General features: G+C 41.0%; 1 protein-coding gene across 20 annotated transcripts in view; it reads right to left on the reverse strand.

Annotated features, from left to right (window-relative positions):
- Positions 1 to 22,841, reverse strand: part of SGMS1 (sphingomyelin synthase 1) — a 71,361-nt gene that overhangs the window by 41,795 nt on the left and 6,725 nt on the right. For 4 of the 20 annotated variants that reach the window (XM_088670293.1, XM_088670284.1, XM_088670294.1 and 1 more), the window contains exon 3: positions 22,748 to 22,798. The exons of the other annotated variants lie outside the window; for them this stretch is intronic. The gene's annotated coding sequence lies outside the window, so the exon portion shown is untranslated. The remainder of the gene's footprint in view (positions 1 to 22,747; positions 22,799 to 22,841) is intronic. 20 annotated transcript variants of the gene reach the window in all.

A 22,841-nucleotide genomic window follows, 5' to 3' on the forward strand; every position in this document is an offset into this window, starting at 1 on the left:
TTTAGTTAAGGTTTTCCAACACACTATACAATAAGAAACTAACTAATGTAGAAAGAAATAATAGAAAACAATATATAAAAAAGGAAAGAAAGCAGGAGGGGGGAAATAAAATAGTAACAACTGCCATAATAGTACTGATTCTAATAAAACACAAAGTTATATATTTGTGTACATAGGTCTCTATCATCATTTAATCTTAATCTTCCATCTACATACAGAGTTTCCTCCTCCTAGCTCCCACCTGGGAGTCTTCCCCCTTTCTCAGCTTCACACGTGGAGAAAGACCACTTACTTGAATACAATCCTGTCTTGCCTAAAGCCCCCCCCCCCCCCGAGAGTGCCAAGTCTTAAAATGGAGATGAGTACCCGTAGCTCAGGGGTGTGTTTTTAAACTAGAAGGGAACCCGCTGGATTTCATAGAATCATAGAATTGTAAAGTTGGAAGGGACCCTAAGAATCATCTAGTCCAGCACCTGGAATGGAATATGCAGCTGCCCCGTACTTGCAACCTTGGCATTATCAGCACTATGCTCTTATCAACTGAGCTACCAATCCTAATGCAAACACAGTGTTGTAACTTGACCCCAGCAACAGTATAGGCACACCTGCTTGGCTGGAGATCATTGCTACTTGGTCAGCCAGAAAAAGAGATAAATTGTTTTACTAATATATTGCATCTAGCCTATTGGATGGTAGCAAACCCTTCATGTCAAATAGTGACATTTTAGACACATATATTTCTGTATTTCTATGCTTCTTAACTATGAATCAGAATGGTGATCCAGTACATGGAATGTTGGCCTTTTATTGAGGACCTTGCACTCAGATAGACTCACCGAATAATACCGTACTCAATAGGGCTGTTGTGAATATTAATGTCATATTACCCCTACCTGAGTTTTAGGTCGGCAATCTCTTTGAATAAATTAACCTGAATCAATCCATTTATCAGCAACAAGAGCAGAGTAGGGATATATATTTCTACATATGTGCAACTCTTAAGTGTTTGCTTTGCTTTTTTAGTCTTCCTTTATTTCTATGAGACAAGATAGCAGCCACATACTTGAAAAACACAGAAATGTCAAAGTTGAAGGGTTTTAAAAAAGGGAACCCTAATGCAAATGAGTTCCAATCATCAATTCTGTAGTGGAGAACAACAACAACAAAAAAGATGAAAATATATGCACCCACTACTAAAACTATTCATACTATTGCAGATAATGATGTTCCTACCGTGTTTCTCATATTATAAGACACGTCTTATATTTATTTTTTCCTCAAAAAAACCCACTATGACTTATTTTCAAGGGATGTCTTATTTTTTCCCTCCTCCTCCTCCTGCCGCGGCCAGCATTGCTGCTGCGCCTATCACTATGTCTTATTTTTGGGGTATGGCTTATATTCCTTGAATGCTTAAAAATCCTGCTATGGCTTATTTTATGGGTATGACTTAAAATTTGAGAAACAGGGTAAATGGAAAGAACACTGCTAATTGCCTGCTGTCTGAAACCAGAATTTGATAAATAAGTTCAATTATTTCCCCTTGTAAATGCTTAATGGCACCTTGTCTGGCACAGGATATTTATTCTTATTGAAGGTTTGCAAAACCTGGCAGGTGCTATGAGACTTCTTTACCTAGGCAATAGATCGTTAAAGCTGGGAGAATATTTATTTGAAGCATGTATCATATTTACCGTGCAGTTAATATCATACTTTAACAGTTTCTTGTTTGTTTTTAAAAGCCAGGCAATGAAATAATGCCACTACAAAACATTCCCCAAACAGGAACAGTTTTACTTACAAAATACACTTTCTCACTATGTTACAAGTGGGTGCAATATCCTATGTTCAAATAGCCAATTTAACTTAGAATCTTAACAGTTGGCTTTGAGATAACATCATTTCTCAGTCTACATCTACTTTGCAGACTCACAGTGAGGCTAAGATGCTGCTCTAAAACCCATGGGGAAAGGGTTGGATGCAAATCAATCAAAACCAAAAAAATTCTTTAAGATTCCACTGATTTCAACAGAACTCACTTTCAAAAAGAATGCGTAAACAACAGATAAGTTCCAAAGAGCATCAATGGCCAAAACTAGGGGTAGTCAATGTGATGTGCTTTAGATGATGTTGGACTACAACTGTCATCATCCCTGCTTATTGGTCATGCTGCCTGGGGCTGCTGAGAGCTGAAGTTCAACAACATCTGGAAAGCACCATGTTGGCTAGACCTGACCAACACATACTAAAGGCATACTTCTGAGTAGACATGGACAAGATAACTGTACATCCCAATGAGTTAAATGGAGCTTAGTCACAAGTATAGCGCGATTACAGCCTTGGGTGGTTTGTTTTAACAGTGGTTCCTCTAGTTACAAACGCTTCAGGTTACAAGCTCCGCTAACCCAGAAGTAGCTGCTCCTGGTTGTGAACTTTGCCCCAGGATGCAAATGGAAATCATGTGCTGGAGGTGCACGCGCAGCGGGAGACCCCCATTAGTGAAAGCATGCCTCAGGATAAGAACAGTTTCAGTTTAAGAACAGACCTCCTTAACGAATTAAGTTCGTACCCAGAGGTACCACTGTACTTGATTAAATGAACTGCTATAGCTAGCGTCTTATGTTTATTGGAAGCTACTCCAGAAGCTCCTACAGCCCACTGGGTGCAAGGACATTTGGCCGCCCATCTCCCTCTGGACTCCGGCATAAGTAAATATGTACATAAGGGACTAAGTGGCTATCGACATTTACATCCATTTAATACAAACAACATACATTGATTATCAGGTTTCACTGAGATAAAGAAGGGTGGGGGACCTGTGGCCCTCAGCTTAATTTAAGGAGGTGGGGTGGTCTGCAAGGAGAGACGGAAGGTGGGAGGGAGAATACTAAAACGAATGGAGCAATGCAAAGAGAAAGGGGGAAAGCCCTATTCAAGCATGCAATTCAGACCTCAGACAACAGCAATCTCTTCCTTCCAAGGTAACCCACTAGGGCAGGGGTCAGCAAACTTTTTCAGCAGCGGGCCGGTCCACTGTCCCTCAGACCTTGTGGGGGGGCCAGACTATATTTGGGGGGAGGATGAACGAATTCCTATGCCCCACAAATAACCCAGAGATGCACTTTAAATAAAAGCACACATTCTACTCATGGAAAAACATCAGGCAGGCCCCACAAATAACCCAGAGATGCATTCTAAATAAAAGGGCACATTCTACTCATGTAAAAACATGCTGATTCCCGAACCGTCCGCAGGCTGGATTTAGAAGGTGATTGGGCCGGATCTGGCCCCATGCACTAGGATGAGAAGAAGAAGTAGCCCTACCCACTTTTTGCTCCAGCCCCACCACCCACTGCTACTCAATTCCACCCTCCCCCACTGCCTGACTCATAGGCCCCAAGGGAATGCAGCCCTCAACAGAAAAAAAACACCTTCCCATCCCTGGGATAATGCATAAATAAATATTCCACAAAGAGAAAGAGTGTGTGTAACCTGCATATATCAATTAGAATAAAATGAATTTGAAAAATTGTATATTTGTTATTTTAGTGTAAATAGTTCTTTTGCCAATCATTCATTTGGCAAAACATTACGAAGCTACTAGGATCAGAAAGGCATCACTTATAGATAACTAAGACTAAATTAAAACTTAAGAATAATTCTAAGGAAGTGTAATTAAATGCCTTTGAAAGAATATACACATAAACAGAGGTGTCCATGTGGCAAATCCAGAGGGTGCTCCTATACTGATTTACAACTGAAAGAAAATCTCATGCAATTAACATAAATGCATAAGTTCATTTTGAAATACTATTTTTTGGTCATAATTCCAACTCTTATATCACTTCCAGGAGACTTTTATAAAGGGCACTGATGAACATCTAGGGAAGGCTGTAAAACATCAAATTGTTCTACAATTATGGTACTGCCTTCAAAAGTCTCTGTGTGGGGCAGCATTGTATAATGGTACTGATGGTGTCAGCAGGAGAGCATCGTAGCACCACCACAGGTTACAATGAACTTTTGTAGTCTATCTTGCAGCTTTTGAAAAATGCAGAATCCATGCAGCCTACAAGCTTTAAGCCAATTCTTCTCTATTTCAGCAAAACAATTTATTTGTAAGAATACATAGACAGCAATCAGAGGCAGGAAGTTCTGCCAACACTTTCCATTTACTAAGACAGAAAAGTGTCAATTACAGTATTAATTTATAGCACACTGAAAAGACAATCATTAACATCTGCCTAAAATATTCATAGCATTTTACTACCGAAAAAGGAGAGAAAAAGAGCAGCAAAGTTTGAATTCACAGGGTGCTGCTAGTCACTGCTGTTTCTAGGAGAAGAGAATGTGTTCCATTGTTAGTCTTTACATAAGTGAAAAACTTGGCAGGAATTTTAAAGTCCCTCATGAAAAAGAGACACAGGTTCCACAAAGATTTCTGCAGAACTGTCAAGCTAACATAATTCTAAAAATGTTGGAGACACAGAAAGCCTCTTTTGCAACTGAACAGCATTTGGACCTGTGTGCCCCAAAATGTCAGCATTAACAAACCCAGAATTAATAATGACTATATTTGGCCACCTCATCAGAAGAGAAGATTCCCTGAAAAAGACCCTGATGTTGGGAAAGATTGAGGGCACAATGAGAAGGGGACAACAGAGGATGAGATGGTTGGACAGTGTTCTCGAAGCTACGAACATGAACTTGACCAAACTGTGGGAGGCAGTGGAAGACAGGAGTGCCTAGCATGCTCTGGTCCATGGGGTCACGAAAAGTCGGAAACGACTAAACAACAATATTTTATTTTGTATACACCTATTTAACACACAAAAAAGTTAGCAGCAACCCAGGGAGGCAAATTGTGCTACTTGGAAGGAAACAGCCTTTTGCAATGGACTTCCTAATGTCAACCTTCACTGAGCTAACTTTATAAATCTTTTGCTGTATCTGGGATCCATATCTGCAGAGAGGACCACTAGTCGCTACATGCATACCATTTGGAAAAAACAATGAAAACTCTTTTAAGTTAGGAAAATCAGAGTTGAGTCAAAGTGTTAAAAGTTGCTGAGAAGTCAAATTAGCCATCTGTTCAGTTTAGTGGTTATTACAAGATTCATTACTTTATCTAGAAGATAAATGTAAGACCAATAATCAAAGGTAGCTGTTGTCTTTTGAGAAAGAACTGAAGATCAAATATTCTAAGTTGCCAAAACAAAGTTAAATAGACACATTCTCAATTTCATTTTTGGGGGACTTTTTTTAAAAAAATTAATATTAATAATCAAAATTGCCTTTTCCTACAGAATCTAGCTATAAGCTAAAGACTACTGTCCCTTTCAGTTCTGTGTTTATGAAGGACTGCAAAACTGTGCTAATTTGACTATGACATTGGTGCCTGCACTCTTTCATGTTCCATCTCTCTCTCTCTCATACACATTAATATTCTACAGTGGCACATTGGTTCCCAAATAGCTTGGCTGCCAAGCTATTAATAATAAATTGGCTTCTGAACACCACAAACCCGGAAGTAAGTGTTCCAGTTAGTGAACGTATTTCAGAAGCCAAACGTCCGACACAGCTTACACTGCTTCCGATTGACTGGTTTTCAAACCTTGGTTTTCAAACCATTTCGGGAGTCAAACGGACTCCTGGAACCGATTAAATTCGAGAACCAAAGTTCCACTGTAAAGGTAAAGGTACCCCTGACTATTAGGTCCAGTCACAGACGACTCTGGGGTTACGCGTTCATCTCGCCACTATACAGCCTTTTAAATGTGATTGTGGGTGTTTCTGTTTTAACTATACTGTATTGTGTTTTTATCTTGTGAACCACCCTGAGATCTTTTGATGAAGAGTGGTATGTAAATCTAATAATAATAATAGAGAAAGAGTATCAACCATACAAAAAATTGAGCTGCAGATTTGCATCTTACAACAATCCTGTCTCAGCCCCCCGCGAGATAGGGTAAGGCTAATCTATACACAGAATCTAAAGCAGGAATGGGGCAGGAAACATAATTTTGATGCTTCTTGTATGTCAAGTTACGAAAGTGTCAAAAGAAAAGACTGCTGTGGCAAAGATTGAGTGGACATTTTGTAGCAGACAAAGAATTCCTCAGCATCAACAAGCTAGTGTTCTCCACGAGACAAAAGCAAGCTCTGACTTCTGTAACTTAGTACATTTACTGAATTCTGAATTACAGTACACACATTACAAACCAAAAGGAAGAAGAGGGTTTTAGCTCAAATGCTTTGATTCCAGCAACTCCAATACATATTTGTAGCTCCAGGTGTACAAAAGCTTCACTGAATGCAAACCTTTCCCTTCAAAAGAAGAGGGCAGAAATTGTTGTGCATATATGTATTGTGTGTATTTCACTTATCTATAAAATGTGCTGTGAAAAAAATATTGCCTGCTTAATAAACGAGGCGGTCAACAAAATCATTTATGCTCGCTTGCTCCATCAATGTACACCCTTTCTTGATAAAATTTAAATGATTGCCAACTAATCTTAAACTTTGATGTGTCTTGCTTGATATTTGTGTGAAAACATGTTTGTATTTATAGCATGAAAAGGAAGCAGTTCTAGAAAAATAGCTCTATTAGCTGAAGAACAAAACAAAACTAAAGTTCAAGAACAGCCCAAAATATTCTTAGAAGAGGTCAAATGTTCAACAAACAATAGACATTTCCTTCAGGACCTAATGTACTTGCTATGGGACAGGGTGAGGGAAGCCAAGAGAATAACTTGCCACACAGGACAACAAAAGTCCCAGCTAACTGAAAAAGCTCCACATTATGGATCTATGCCCCGTATTGTCTACAAACAACAACACTGACTACCTTGTTTTCTGGAAACACACACCTGCAATGTCATAACAAAACCTGAGAGAGATATTGTTTCTATTTTGCTGTAGTTTTGTTCAACACATTCTCTTCTAATATATCACACATGGGGTTACCGTTATCTTCCTCAACAAGGCAAGATCGGGAATATTATACTTGTAACATTCTAAGATACATTCCTTACACAATCATTGTCACTCCAGCTCTCAATGGCAATTTTCTTAAACTCTAAATGCTTGAATAAGGGCAAAGCAAATTTGTTTGTCTTTTCAGCAGGATAACAGCCTGGCATACACACAGAAACATGAAAATAAAGTTTTATAAAGCAGACAAAATTCCATTCAGTCAGAAAAAGTCCTGGTAACAATCACAAACCTATTGGTTATTTTTAGTAAAATATGTAACAGTAAGATTATATAATTGAATTTAGGTCTTATCAAGCCTTCTATCTTTTATTTCGGGTGGGAAAAACTCCACTTTATATACGTCAACCTACTGACTTGTCTATGAGCATTCAATATCTTGTTCGTAAGAGAAGGTTTAGCCATGTGCATGGCTTGGACCATGAGCCAACCCTACTCTTCTTTTTAATAAAAGTACCCTGTCTTGTTACGTGCTGGTTTTAGTTTCAAAACTAGAATTAGCAATTATCTGCTTTCTAACAAGCATGAGGAAGCAGCAACTCAATATGGTTTTATAGCAAAATCCCAGGGACCATAACGAGACAACTAAACAACAATACTCTGGAGATGGAGAAATGCAGACACAACAACACTGACACTGTGAGTGACATGATCATTCCCCGGTACCCTCTCTGGCTGCAGGAAACCCAGAAAGTTTCTTGATCTTCTGAGGAATTCCAGGCGATGAAAGGGGCTGGATAGTTAGAGCACAGGTGGCACAAGTCTTGGGTGAATACAGCAGAGAACATGTGAAAGCATATAACCATGGCTACCATGTGGCACTGTTGGCAGAGAGGAAAGTCTATTTATCTGCCTCTATTGCATCCTCAGAACAGCTCTGGCTGAACAGGCTGGTTAAACCCAATCTGAGGGGGGAGAAACAGCTCCCAGCACTCAGAAGTGTGCTGGGATGCATTTACTAAAGCACCGAGAACAAATCTGCAGACATCTGCATCAAACTGGACACCACAGTTGAGGCAGGTCCTGCAGATCTTTGGGATCAGTTACAATTCCTGAGGCCTGAGAATAATAAACTGGACATTTGCAGGCAGTGTTAGAAACTCAGGTATATAAGCTAGGCACCAAACGGCTCCTTAAACCCGGGTTATGGCCACCAAAATGGAATGTCTACCGGTAGTTGCCATTTGAGGGCCAGACGGCTCAAATGTCATATTTTTCAATATGCATTTTTGGTTCCTGAAATTTGTTCTGATTGTGCAGATAAAATATTACAGATAGAATTCTTGTTGCTTGTTTGGGAAAACAGGCAATATCCAAGGATCCCTAGGCATGCACCTCCAGATGGTGCAGACATCAGGTGCCATCCTGGCGCCCAGGCATCTTCACTTAGTGACAAGCCACATACAAAGCCCGGACAAATTTCGAACACTGCTTTCAGGGGTTAGGCTCTGCACATGCTCTCACCCCATAGTTTAGAGGAGATCGCAGTTTAAACCAGCCTTCCCTCACCTGGTGTCCTTCAGATATTGTTGGCCTCAAACTCCCAGTCTCGACCAGCCTGCCAATGGTCAGGGAAGACAGGAATCTTAGTCCAAAACACCACAAGGGCACCAGGTTGGGGGAAACTGCTGTAACCAATATATCTTCAAAATAAGTTTTCACATCACATTTTAGTCTTTGGTTTCACTTCCAAATGTTAAGAATCCCATCAATGGATTACCTTATTTCTGATGTTCTAAGTATTAAAGTTGTGCATAATGCACTAAAGCTAGTTATGCGGCTGCAAATATGAAACATAAAAGAAAAACAGTGCAATAACAGGGGTGTGATGGCGATTAATGAGCTAATTATCAGATTTCCAGAACCTGAAAATTACTTTCTGTTGGGAAAAAAATCCTAAGAAGTGCATACTAATTGTGTGTGACTGGAACAGTCATGCAAAGGCACTGTTAATTAACTTTTAAGTTCAACTTGCTATGATAGTTACCATCTTGATACCTCTTTTTAGTCATAATTGTTCTGACATGTGCAATATGAATGACAAATAGTTGTAGCTGATCCCCAACACGCTGATACGTGTTCAAAGCCTGTTCCCAGCTCCAGGTACTTACCCCTTACACATGCTTGCCATTTATTTTAAGAACAGTTTCACAGGCTACAGCCATAAGTGTGCAAGTATTCCATTGTTTAAATATTTAATGTACTGCAAAATAGAATCACTGAGAAAAAATACTTATACATGAGTGAATCCATATAGCGCAATAATCATATGAATTCCCCATATGTTTGAAAATTTCAATGTAAGAATTCACTGCTGTGATATACATATAAAAGGCACCCCAAACATAATGCAGTCCTAAAATTGCACCAAGCAAGCAGCTTGTCTGTTCCCCATAAGTTTATAAAATCATAGAATTGTAGACTTGGAAGGAACCCCAAGGGTCAACTAGTCCAATCCTCTGCAATGCAAAAATCACTACTAAAGAATCTCTGGCAGATTACCATCCAACCTCTGTTTAAAAACATCTGATGATGGGGAGTCCACCATCTTCCAAGATAATCTGTTCCATGGTCGAATGGAACCAAAGTTCTTCTGGCCAAAGTTCTTCCTAATGTTCAGTTCGAATCGCCTTATTTGTAACTTAAATCCATTCGTTCGGAGCCTACCCTCTAGAGCAGAAGAAAACAAGCTTGCTTCATTTTCCATGTGACAGCCTTTTAGTTATTTGAGGATGGCTATCATATCACATCTCAGTCGTCTCTTATACAAGCTGAACATACATAACTCTCTCAACCATTCCTCATAAGGCTTGGTTTCCAGACCCTTTATCATCTTGGCCGCCCTCCTCTGCACACATTCTAGCTTGTCAATATCTTTCTTCAACTGTGGTGCCCAGACTGAGCCCAGTCTCTTCCTGTAAAGTCTCTTCCCTTGCAAATGTAAAAGCAGCTGGGTAAGAAAAAATTCAACAGGAAAATGCCCAAAGGGAAGTGGTTTAACAATCTATATTAGTACCAGTTCTCAAACAACTTGGAAAGGGGCTACTTCTCCCTTGCTTCAATTCTCCATCTTTTTTCTCTCCCCCTCCCCCACTTTTGGCTACTCATAAGCTTATCAAAAACAGTAAATATTTTAGCTTCAGCTGAAAGAGTTGCTTTTTTAAAATGTTATTTCATACTACTGCTTATTGTTTTTTGACTGTAAGTTACCCTGGACATCTATGGAGGGGGGGGATATAATTGTTTTAAGTAAAAAAATTGTCATTGAGTGGTTGGACACAAAGGAATAGTGAGAGGAAGCAGCTGGGAAACCACCAAGGGAAGAAGACATAGAACCAGGGGAGCAGCGGTGGGATGACAACGACTGGTCAGAGGGGGAAGAGGGAGAAGACTGGGAAAGGGAGGTGTTGGAAGCTGAAGATGTAACACAGCTTAGTGAGCTGGGAGAGTCTGTGGCAGAGAGAATTCCAGAATCAGAGGCAGAAGCCAAAGCCAGCGAGTGGGAGGAGAAATGAGGGCAACGCACAGAAATAAGTCAGGATGGTGATGAATCATAGGTATCTCCCCCTCCTGCTATGACGACAATATCCCAGAACCAGAAGGGGGCTGAAATGGACGGAGCAGCAACAGGCTGCATGCAGGTGAAGTGTCTGATTGCTTGGGGAAAGCCCTGGAAAGGAGAGGACTTAGACAACTCCGGGGAGGCGGGAACTTTCGGTCTCAGCAACTGATTCATGGGATAAGACCTACCGGGGATGATGGGGAAGTGCTCATTAGGCATGACACTCTGTCAAGTCTGTGGAGATCATGTTTTTGCTAATAAAGAGTTAACTCCCAACTTTGAATGGTCTGATTTACTGCCAACTCGCTCTTTGACATAAATACACAAATAATAAATTTCTAGCATCCATTGTTAGGAAAAAGAGGTGTATGGTTGATATTCAGAAGGCAAAAAGGAATGTCAAGTATGCTGTTTCTCACTCTCATCCAAACATGTTTGAGTTAGCAATTACAAGACTCCTGGGCATACTAGCTAAACAGAAGCATCAGCTGGTAAAAGAGACACGCCAAACAAAACCTCCCATAAGAAACTGTTGAAGGCGCGCAGCTCATGTGAGAAAAAAAATATATGAACACACGTATACATGTTTCATCTGAATAAATAAAACAATTGATGTTCTCCTTCTTCCTGTCACCCATTACTTGAAGCTGCTAACAACTCAAAGTACCAAATGCTAGAAAAGATTTGGAAATATTACCAGAATTTCTCTGCTGAATAGCATATGGAGGACAATTGCTGCATGACTAACTGTCCAACTTTCTCATTTCCCCTAAATAACTTGAGGAAAGGGAAGGGAAACTTTTCTATCCTGTGGAGAAATGTTGTGCCTGGATGGAATGGCGTTTATTTAAGCAATGCAATGCAACAGTATTGCCCAGCACAAGAAATAGTGCCACATTCCCGGACTCATATTATAAATCAAACTCTCTATCAACTTTTGCTTTCATTTGATAGCAAAACTGCTTCTTTGTTTAAGCTGCATAATGGTATCCTTGTTATTATTGGGCTATCTTGCCCAAACAGCTGTGTACTGCACTTCTCACAGCAAGACATTGCAGTTCACTCAAGCCAAAGGTAAGAGAGAATGACAGAGTAGTTTTGCAGCAACTAATAACCAGATTTGCAATACATATTTCTCAAATTTCGTTCCTTTAGTAGTTACCAAATAACATCCTTGTTAGTTTCCTACCCTAATGATGAAATATCTTGCCCTTTTTGGTTTGCCACAATAGGTCAAATTACTTTTCCTCTTCTCAATCCCTCAATACCTACCAACTTTTAAAACTAAATAGTTAATCCACCCAATGTGCTCTGGTCTATAAAACCTAATGCAGCAATAAAATTATTAAGTCTGTAAGGTATCCCAGAACTTTCCTCCTTTTTCTTGACTACCCAATCCCTATCCACCTATACATTTCAAGGTTGCAGTTGCCTTGTATTATATGCCTAAAAAGAGGAACACATAGTTTATGCTGTGAGAATCCCACTAAACCTGTAATTGCATTACATTCTTTGTATTCTCAAATACTTCCCAAAAAGCCTTTATCACTGTTGCTTTTTTTTTTTTTTTGCTCCCTCTCTAAACTGAAAACTTGTCTGGTGTCTTCAAGAGATATAGAAAGGCCGATAGGTGAATGTTGGTGTCAAACAAGGAATCACTCACTTCATTTCCTGTACATCACTGTAAGTTTATCAAGTACTAAATTTGTCATTTCATAAGCTGGACATTTTATCTTGACAAACTCAGGGTTTCGCTTCCCATTTTAGTGGTACTCTGCTGAAATGACTAAGCGGAACCTCCTAGAAGTAAAACATGAACAGTGGTTATTTCCTTTGGTAGACCTTTAGGCAGTATGCCACTAATGCGTCTCGTCAGTGCAAGGATTTTGACTTCTACAACAGGCCTTTCCTACCCTCTTCTCCACCCACACGTGTCCAGCACCTACATCAAATCTTCTCCAGATGGTTAAGGGAACCCCTGGAATAGATTTAGGGGCATGGGGAAGGAGAAGAAGATTAAGTTTTGTTGCACAATGACAAGAAAGTATATTCTCCAGACACAATGAAAGCAATTTGTTTTACATGCCCAATGGGTCTCCCCATAGGATTTTATTATTATTATTTTGTTATAAGCACTTGTTGTGCTACATTTTGGAATTAAAAATAACATTTATGTTGCAGCACAATGATTTATCACATTTTTAAAAAACGTAGGAAGGAAAAATACTTAATTTCCAACCTACACTGCAGAGTCCAAACACTGAAAAATGCTGTGGCACCTTTGAAAAGGTCTGAATAATTGCTTTGAGCCTCCTTAGGCTAGAGTCCAAGCATGTATCTTTACAATTCCTTTCAGTACACTGGTGGTAGTTCTGCAGAACATTTCACAATACTTATGTTCTAATCTGTATATAAATAGGTCTCTTCTGGTTTGACAGAGCAAGAGGAACTCCAATATCATGGTGAGTTATTAGGCTACTTTAAAGCAAAGGAAAGATTGCACCAGAAGTTGACATAGTATGCCAAGTCAGCAGTAGGTGGTCAAAGGTTCGTTACAAGAAAATTTCATGAACTTAAAGAGCAGTCTGAGATGGCAAGTGAGACAGTCTACCTAAAAGGGCACAATACTGTAGAGCAGGCATGCCCAAAGTCCGTTTTGGGGGCCTAATCTGGACCACTGGTCGATTAAATCCAGCCCCCATGGCAGTATATGTCCTGGGATAAAATCCTAAAAAATGCTCAACAATTTTGGTCGGCCATCATGCATGTTCACTTCAGCAAATCTGACCCTCTTTGAAAAAAGTTTGGACGTCCATGCTGTAGAAGCAGAAGTCTGCTGTAGATGGTTGTCACAAACTTCAGTTGTTTACAGTGGTCCCTCGACTTACGAATTTAATCCGTTCCGAATGCACATTCGTAGGTCGAAAAGTCCGTAAGTCGAAAAAAAGCGGTTTCCCATAGGAATGCATTGAAAACGGAAAAATTTGTAAGTCGAGTAAACCGCATCTAAAATTCATGAGTCGAGAAAACCCCATCTACACCGCAATGGTTTTCCTTTCGGATGTCAAAAAAACATAAACGTGCAGCCATTTTTTTTAATTCGTAACTCGAAATTTCCTACCGTAAGTCGAGTACTTCGTAAGTCGAGGGACCACTGTACTTAGCTATCACATATAACACACACACTCATGGCTCAACCCTATGCATGAACATTTCAGTCTTTCAGAAATGAGGTGTACAGGTATATACATGGGTAGTCATGCAGCATACTACCACAATCGACAGCACTGAAGTAATGACCAGAGTAGCCCCCAAAAATGATGCTACAGAAGTGGGCTGCCTACCCGTTTTTGTCAGAAACCCAAGCCTAAGCCAGGATCCAGAGCTTTATTTTTACTGATAATGCTAGTGTTTCTGTCCCAAATTCAACCATTCACTTTACACTGCAGTACCTACTGTGTTACAGAACCGTGGCTTTTTTATCAATATACTGCCAAGTTGTATTAAATTTTATATGGCAGGAGAGAACTGCATACCACCCAAAATTTCAACAGATCAGCAGCAGTGGCGCAATCATGTAAACCTGAGAAAAAGCACAATGCAAATCTCTGTGGTTTTCCAAGCTAACAGCATTGCTAACCATTTTTATCCAAAAATGGATAATATGAAATGAGCACTAGATTTCTGCTAGACTCCACTGGCTTACCAAAAGTGGTTTTTAAGTTGTAATAATAATAGTAGTAGTTGTTGTAGTTGTAGTAGTAGTAGTAGTAGTTTATATGTCACCCATCTGACTGGGCTGCACTAGCCACTCTGCTCTGATAAAATGTGGAAATTAACAAGTAAGAAAACGTCAGTAAGATGGGGGGGAGTGCTATCTGAATGCAGTCATTGTGACAAGCATTGTGTCACTATGGATGAGGCACGCAGCTTATATTAGTAGAGACTCATCAGCCAGTGAAACCACACATACTTGGATCAGCAAACTTTCCTCACATTATTTGATGAGAGCACATGAATCATCATAGCATGGGAACCAAGTCAGTTGCTCCATAGTAGGCTTAATATGAAACCCTCAGGCAAGAAAAGAGAAGTGAAATTCAGGAGTACTTCTGTAAGCACAAGACATTTTTCAATCTCTTTCCACAATCATCAGCTGACACGAGACCTCATGCAGCACCTTGTACAATATGTCAATATGCATGCTTGCGCTATGTTCCACATTTTGCTAACTCTTGTGCAACATTTTACAAAACAGTACCACTGCCAGAATTATTTCCATTAGTAACATCGAGAGTACAGTGGTACCTCGGTTTAAGTACACAATTGGTTCCGGAAGTCTGTACTTAACCTGAAGCGAACTTTCCCATTGAAAGTAATGGAAAGTGGATTAATCCTTTCCAGGCGGGTCCGCGGAGTACTCAACCTGAAGCGTACTTAACCCGAAGTATGAGTGTAAATGGTTCTGGAAGTCTGTACTTAAACTGAAGCGTACTTAACCTGAAGCGAACTTTCCCATTGAAAGTAATGGAAAGTGGATTAATCCGTTCCAGACAAGTCCGCGGAGTACTTAAACTGAAAGTACTCAAACCGAAGCGTACTTAAACCAAGGTATGACTGTATATTAGAGAGGATATTACTTTCAGTATCCATTTTAAAAGTCTGAGTGCACAAAAACTGTAAATAGAAGATTTCTTATTCCCACCCTCCTCAATATCATTGCAACCAGCCTCTTCTTTAGACACAGAAAATATATATACTGTATGGATACAGGGCCAGCTCTAGGTATAGTCCCAGTGGCGTGGGGTGCTAGGGAAGCCATGCTGCACGCTGCGAGGGCGGGGGCGCCGGAGCGATCTCCGCGCCCGACCTGCTCGAGACTGCCCTGTATGGATACCACTGCTATCTACAACATCTACTGAAAATAACCACAGAAGACAAGAAATGAAAGGTAACAAAAATGAATAATTTGCAGAAAGGGTTATGCAGTTCTAAAAATAAAAAAAGTATTTTAAAGTGCTGTAATATATGTAGTAGTGTTTATCTGAAAGACTTTATATACAGTCTACACATACTGCTTTTTAAATAAAAAAAATCAGGAAATTACTCATAATTCAGTTTTAATGACAATGTTCTAGAGACACATTCTAGAGACTTGTTGATGTATTTTGCAGCCCAACCATAAGTTTTACTTAAGATAAATTCCTGATTTATAGGACTTATTTCCAAGTTAAAGTATTCTTAGTATTGCAATCTTAGCCACAACAAGCCACCCCCGGCATTTGCAATTTCAGCAGAAAGTGTTAAAGCCAACAACCAAATTAACCCACACATTAAGCAGGAAGTGGCAGAGAAGGTACTAGAAACATCACTATGAAAGACTACATTAATATTTGAAGCACTACTTTAGGTGAACACTGCTGTGTGTCATTCCCTCAAACAGCTGCCAGATCTTAACTGTCAGGCTGATCCTATGCATACTTACACAAATGTAAGCTCTATGTCCAGTGGAGGTTACTTAGAAGTAAGGAGCATATGTTTGTTTTCTATCTTAGTAATACAATGTACAGACCATACCACCTTCTATTAATAATTCACCCCTCCATAAAATAAAAGCCCTACAATGATAGACAGCAACCCCCTGCTGTTGACAACAAGAATCATAAATTCACTTACAGCCTCGTTCCTTTGGTTTTTGAGAATCCAAGCTTGTGGGTGCATTTCTTGCAAGAAGAAACATAAAATAGGAATAGAAAATATATATGTACTCCAGCGCCATCTGGAAGAGTTTGGGGTTCCCTACTCCTGCCCCATAATATGCTCTCCTGTTCAGCATTATTAATGGAAGAGATTTATATCATACGTTCTGCTATCTAGGTCTCTAAGATGGCTTACAAACATGTTTGTATAAAATGTACCTTCTGAGCAGGGACAGGTCTTAATCTTTCATCCTGGAAGAGACTATCACCTGAGGCCTACTCAAATTCTGCCTGCCTTAGGCTTGGTGGTGGAGCAAAGAGCAAGTCCTTCACAGAAGTTTCTGCCCTTCCTAAACCTAAATGGAGAGTGGAGCACAGAACAATACTCAGATGAGAGCTACTCCTGCCACACAACATTATCCATGGGCAATATGGGAGACCAAAGTTTAAATCCCCACTGGCAATGAAGCTCACTGGATGACCTTGGGCCAGTCACTGCCTCGCAACCTACCGGTAATCTAACCTACCTCACAGGGTTGTTGTGGGGATTAAATGAGATAGGGGGAGGACCATGTATTTCCCATTGAGCTCCTTGGAGGAGGGGTGGAGGAAATGTGGGATGCAAGTGCATATATATCACCTCATCTGTCTCCTGAGAAATCTCTATGTGGGACAAGAAGCTACAGTTAGAACTGGATATGGAACAACTGATTGGTTCAAAATTGGGAAAGGAGTACGACAAGGTTGTATATTGTCTCCCTGCTTATTTAACTTATATGCAGAATTCATCATGCGAAAGGCTGGACTAGATGAATCCCAAGCCGGAATTAAGATTGCTGGAAGAAATATCAACAACCTCAGATATGCAGATGACACAACCTTGATGGCAGAAAGCGAGGAGGAATTAAAGAACCTTTTAATGAGGGTGAAAGAGGAGAGCGCAAAATATGGTCTGAAGCTCAACATCAAAAAAACCAAGATCATGGCCACTGGTCCCATCACCTCCTGGCAAATAGAAGGGGAAGAAATGGAGGCAGTGAGAGATTTTACTTTCTTGGGCTCCTTGATCACTGCAGATGGTGACAGCAGTCACGAAATTAAAAGACGCCTGCTTCTTGGGAGAAAAGCAATGACAAACCTAGACAGCATCTTAAAAAGCAGAGACATCACCTTGCCGACAAAGGTCCGTATAGTTAAAGCTATGGTTTTCCCAGTAGTGATGTATGGAAGTGAGAGTTGGACCATAAAGAAGGCTGATCGCCGAAGAATTGGTGCTTTTGAATTATGGTGCTGGAGGAGACTCTTGAGAGTCCCATGGACTGCAAGAAGATCAAACCTATCCATTCTTAAGGAAATCAGCCCTGAGTGCTCCCTGGAAGGACAGATCGTGAAGCTGAGGCTCCAATACTTTGGCCACCTCATGAGAAGAGAAGAATCCTTGGAAAAGACCCTGATGTTGGGAAAGATTGAGGGCACTAGGAGAAGGGGACGACAGAGGACAAGATGGTTGGACAGTGTTCTCGAAGCTACGAACATGAGTTTGACCAAACTGCGGGAGGCAGTGCAAGACAGGAGTGCCTGGCGTGCTCTGGTCCATGGGGTCACGAAGAGTCGGACACGACTAAACGACTAAACAACAACAACAACAACAACATATATATATGGCACTCAGAATCTCAAAGTAGACAGCTGGAAGTTGCTTCTTCCAATGGTAATTCTACTATGAACTTTTGACACATATAGCTTATGGAGAAATGAAACCAGCTAAGAACCATTAATTTGCTAGGATCAGCTTAGGACAGAGGAGCCTCCTAAGCTCGCACTGCCCCCTCCAATGTTTTAGGGATGTGGGGTGGAAGGAAAGAGTGGCAGGTATTTAGGGACACAGTTTTCATTCTGTGTCATATGGGGGGTGGTGTGCTGGAAATATGCCTTCTATTTTCCAGGTTATCTTTTAGCATTAAATCAGACCTAGCAATCAAAGTTAAATATCAAAAACCTAAAGAAGAAAGGGAACTACTGATGAACTACAACACACAAGTCCAAGTTTACGACTTATTTTGGAGGAAGCTAAGCTAACACAGACTTATTTTTTAGATGTCAAACTATTAACAAAATAAAACTATCAGATATATTGATTATCTTGTGTGGCAAAGCTAAAGAAGAAACCTATGTGCAGCAGAGCATTGAATTAAGATATAAGACTCCAGTCCTTAGCACACTTGCAAGTGCAGTTCACTGAAATTGCCAGGAGTCTCTTTCAGGTAACCTCATTATAGTCAAGTTGTAAGAATCTTGATTATGAGTTGAATTCCCTGCTGTGCAGAGTTCACAGTGAAAACTCTCATGCCAGCTCTTCAGATCATCCTCTGTAACTGAAAACTGCATTATCTCACTTAGCTGTTATTAACCATTATTAATATTTCATACAAAGCCAAAGCTGGAACACAGTAAGCTCAGGAGTAATCTCAACTACAAAAGATAAGAGGGTGTGGGGAGAAAAAGGACCTAACATTCTTTGACTGTTTGAAGCACTTTTCAAAGCAAAAACTCCCCCCTCCAAAAGAATTGTTTAAAGATCATGTTTATTATTGTTTCCAAATCAAGGACAACAGCTTCCAAACACAACTTTATCTGTTGCAGCAGCAGATGCACAAGTACATCACATCTGCAGTTCTTGTGTGCAACATTTGGAACTGACCTGGGATGGGTGGAGAGACTTTAGGCATCTAGGACAAGTAGCAATGTTAAAGTTTCTAGTCCCTTCATGCAGAAACTTTCTTCCGTGAGCAATCAAGTTTCAATAGTTTGCAAAGCCTTAAATAAAGGGCAGCTGGCCACCCGGTTTTATAAGCAGGCAAATCAGTCAAACCACTGCCAATGCTAACATGTGAAACTCGACTAAGCTGCTCTGTATTGTGTACAAATAGTTGCTAGCTCAATGAATGCTATTTGACCCAGAGGACTGAGGTAAGCCACATGCTCTCCTCCCACCATCATAGCAAACCTTCTGCTAGGCAGAAGTCCTACTATGCAAGATGCATGGAAACATAGGAAACTGCCTTATAACTGGGTGAGACCAGTGGCCCATCTAGGTTATTAGAATAGAATAGAATAGATCTTTATTGTCATTGTCCCCTTGCGGGAACAACGAAATTTCTCGGTTGCTATATCAACTCAAATAGGACACTCCACATAAAATTAAAATACTGATTACCATCTTTGCTGTCTGGCAACAGTTCAGGACTTGATACAGCAATCTTTCCCAGGCTTAACAAGAGATGCTATGGATTACAGGCTTGTTAGCTGCTATAGTTATACTAGAGCAAGTGGAAGATAAGCCAAAAATAATTAAATGCAAGCTCCTCCTACAATTCTTTTCAGCTTCCTAATTAGGCCCAAATCCCACTGTTACACAATGAATAGCATCAACTGTCTTCCCAAGCTCTTTATCGCGACACTGTACACAAGTTCCCCAACTCTGGCCTACTGATCAGGAGAACTGACCAACATTTTGTTACACACTGTGGAAAGCTGTATTTACTGTTAATTATTCTTCTAGTCAGCAGAGAGTGGGGCATAGAGGAAAGGATGAACTCCACTTCTAGAAGGCAAGGTCAAAACACTATTAAGTTTCCTGTGACCATCCAGAAGAGGAGGCGGTCCATAGACTTGGTCTTAGCAATAACAGTGTCTCCCACAGACAACCCTGGAACAGTGGCAAACCAGAACCAGGTAACTAGAAGAGAACAAGGAACCCAGAATAAATCTGAGATAGAATACTGAACACTGCAAAGTGCGGAAGATACAAAACAGAAATCCCCACCTCATAATATTCCAGGTTGAACTCACAAGGCAGGGCTATATGCTCCAGAAGAACACTTCATGGTAAGTTCAACTTTCCATTGTCAGTCAGCAGAGGACTGGAGCACACAGGAAAAGTTTTAAGGAAGCAGTCTTCCCAAGACTGGGTGGGAGAACTTCCAGTCACAGGACCTGCTGAAGGACCCTCCTGCTAAAGGCCACCTCATCAAGGACATATTTGTCCCCCTTGTAGAGTCTCCCAAAGATGAAGCAATGGGCTCAGCGGCTGGCTAAGACAGAATGGGCCACAGTGCCTAAGAGAAGAGGCTGAGACTTAGAATGGTAGGTACACCAGTGCTATACATTCCCTGACCAACCAGTTAATGGTTCCTCTTTCTTTGCCCTGGGCCTCTGCCTTGTAAAACACAAATAGGGATTTTGTGCACTTCAGCTTTTTGGTACGTGACAAATAGATCCAGACTGCCCTCCGGACATCCAGTTTATGCCATTTCTTTCCCTACGGATAGACTAGCTTTGAGAAGAAGTCAAGCAATATAGGCCCCAGGGACTAGTGAAAATGGAAAAATTCGTAAGTCGAAGCAACCCTATCTAAAAATTCCTAAGTCGAAAAATCCCTATCTAAAACTGCCGCGGTTCCCCCCCCCCCCCCGGATGTCGAGACATTCGTAAGCGCGCGGCCATTACCCCCATTCGTAAGTCGAAAAATTCAGTTGTTGAGTCGTTCGTAAGTCGAGGTACCACTGTAGTTCCTGACTGACTGATTGATAGCACCCACAATTTCCCCATCTGCTCATGGAAGCAACTGCCACCAGGAACACAAACTTCCACGTAAGCTCAAGCGGGGTGGAACCCAGTGGCTTGAAGGAAGACACCATGAAGGTCCTCAGCATAAAAGGAGAGATCCCAGTTAGGAGATATGTGAATTACCAGTGGGAAAATTCACAGAGCCACTCACAGAAACTGAGATGCACTCTGGTATCCACATAATGCTATCCAGGGCCACTGGCTGGTGTTTAAAGTTGTTGGGAGCAAGACCTTGCTTCAGATCTGCCTTCAAGAAATCAAAGACTACTGGGACTCTAGCCTTCAAGTGGCAGACTGTGTCATTTGCACCACCTCTGAAAAGCCTTCCACAAAAAATGTTGCAAAATGTGTTAGCAAAATGTGGAACGTAGCACAAGCATGCATCTTGACATATTGTACAAGGTGCTGTATTAGGTCTTGTGTTAGATGATGATTGTGCAAGAGACTGAAAAATGTATTGTGCTTACAGAAACACTCCTGAATTTCATTTCTCTTTTCTCGCCTACCACATATATTAAGCCTACCACAGAGCAACTGACTTGGTTCCCAAGCAATGATGTTATCATATGCTCTCATCAAATAATGTGAGGAAAGTTTGCTGATCCAAGTATGTGTGGTTTCACTGGCTGATGAGTCTCTACTAATATAAGCTGCACACATAGTGACACATAATCTCATATATCCAATTACTGGATACTTGTCAGTGACTATGTTGAGGAATCCCTCTTCTAACAATGTGTGTTGTTCAACCTCCCGATGCAGAGTTGGAGCTAGTGCATGTGTAGAACTAGCCTTGGAAAAGCAGTCCCAGGCATAATGGAAGTCACCATGCCAGAATGGAAATCTACCAAGTACAAAAACCATGGTCCCCACAGTGCAGAGCCACCAGAAGGACCTGGGCCCAGAGAGCCCTAGTGTGGGTAGAAGAGTTGTATGCACCCTGGGGTCCCAGAATCTGGAGACGAAAAAGTCCATTTTCTTGTTGTTCATGGCAAATGGGTCAATCCTGGGAGGTCCACCTCTGTTTACGATGGATTGAAATACTACTGGATAGAGATGCCACTCCCCTGATCAATCTCCATTCTGATCAGCTTATCAACCTTGATGCTGTGGATTACTCCAATGTGTTCTACTGAGATAGGAGGAGATGTTCCTCCTTGTAGGACAGTAATAAGTTGTTTCTGTTTGATCAGATCCACAAAGGTTAGGAGGATTAAGTAGACAGCCCTCAACTCTAGTCAGCTGATGGGAGTGGGCTGCCTTCTCCACACACACTTGGGACAAAGCTGCCTCCCCATCCAATCAAGCTGACATCTGGAACAGCCCTAAGCAGTTTCAGGAAGTGAAACCACCATTGGAGGAGGTGGTGGCAGAGTGCCCTAGACAGACACACCAACCAACTTCCCAGCTATCGAGGCCTGGAAGAGCAGAAGAAGCCGCTGCAGCAATCTGACATGGAACCTCCCTAGGGCAGCAAGTTGACAGCTGCCATGGAGCCCTGAAGGCAAGCAAAGTCCATGGTCTAATGGTTAAAACTTGGAACTGGCCAGTCCTCTCTCTTTTGAGCAGTGTTTATGGTCACCTCAAGATGTTGAATTTGATGTTAAAGGTTGAGAAAACTCTTCCAGTGATTCTTATCTGAAGGAGCATAGGTTCATGATAAAAGAGTAACCTGAACATTCCTGGTTGATTTGGTGTAGGAAGAACCCTGATCAGCTTACCATTGAGACAAGAATACGAGTGTACCCCTATGGGCCACAGCTGGGCCAACAATGCCAAGGACTGAAGAACCACACACACACACCCTCCCCCTGCAAAAAAAGGTGTGGTGGACAACCTTGATTTAGATTATTGATTGACTTACCAGTGTTTGAGCCACAGGTTATGTCCCTGCAGCACTTTCTGGAAGAACTAGCTGATGAAGAAAAAGAGAAAGATGGTGGGGGGGGATGAATGTT

The sequence above is a fragment of the Zootoca vivipara genome, chromosome 5, assembly GCF_965207765.1.
Source record: "Zootoca vivipara chromosome 5, rZooViv2.hap1.1, whole genome shotgun sequence".
NCBI lineage: Eukaryota > Metazoa > Chordata > Lepidosauria > Squamata > Lacertidae > Zootoca > Zootoca vivipara.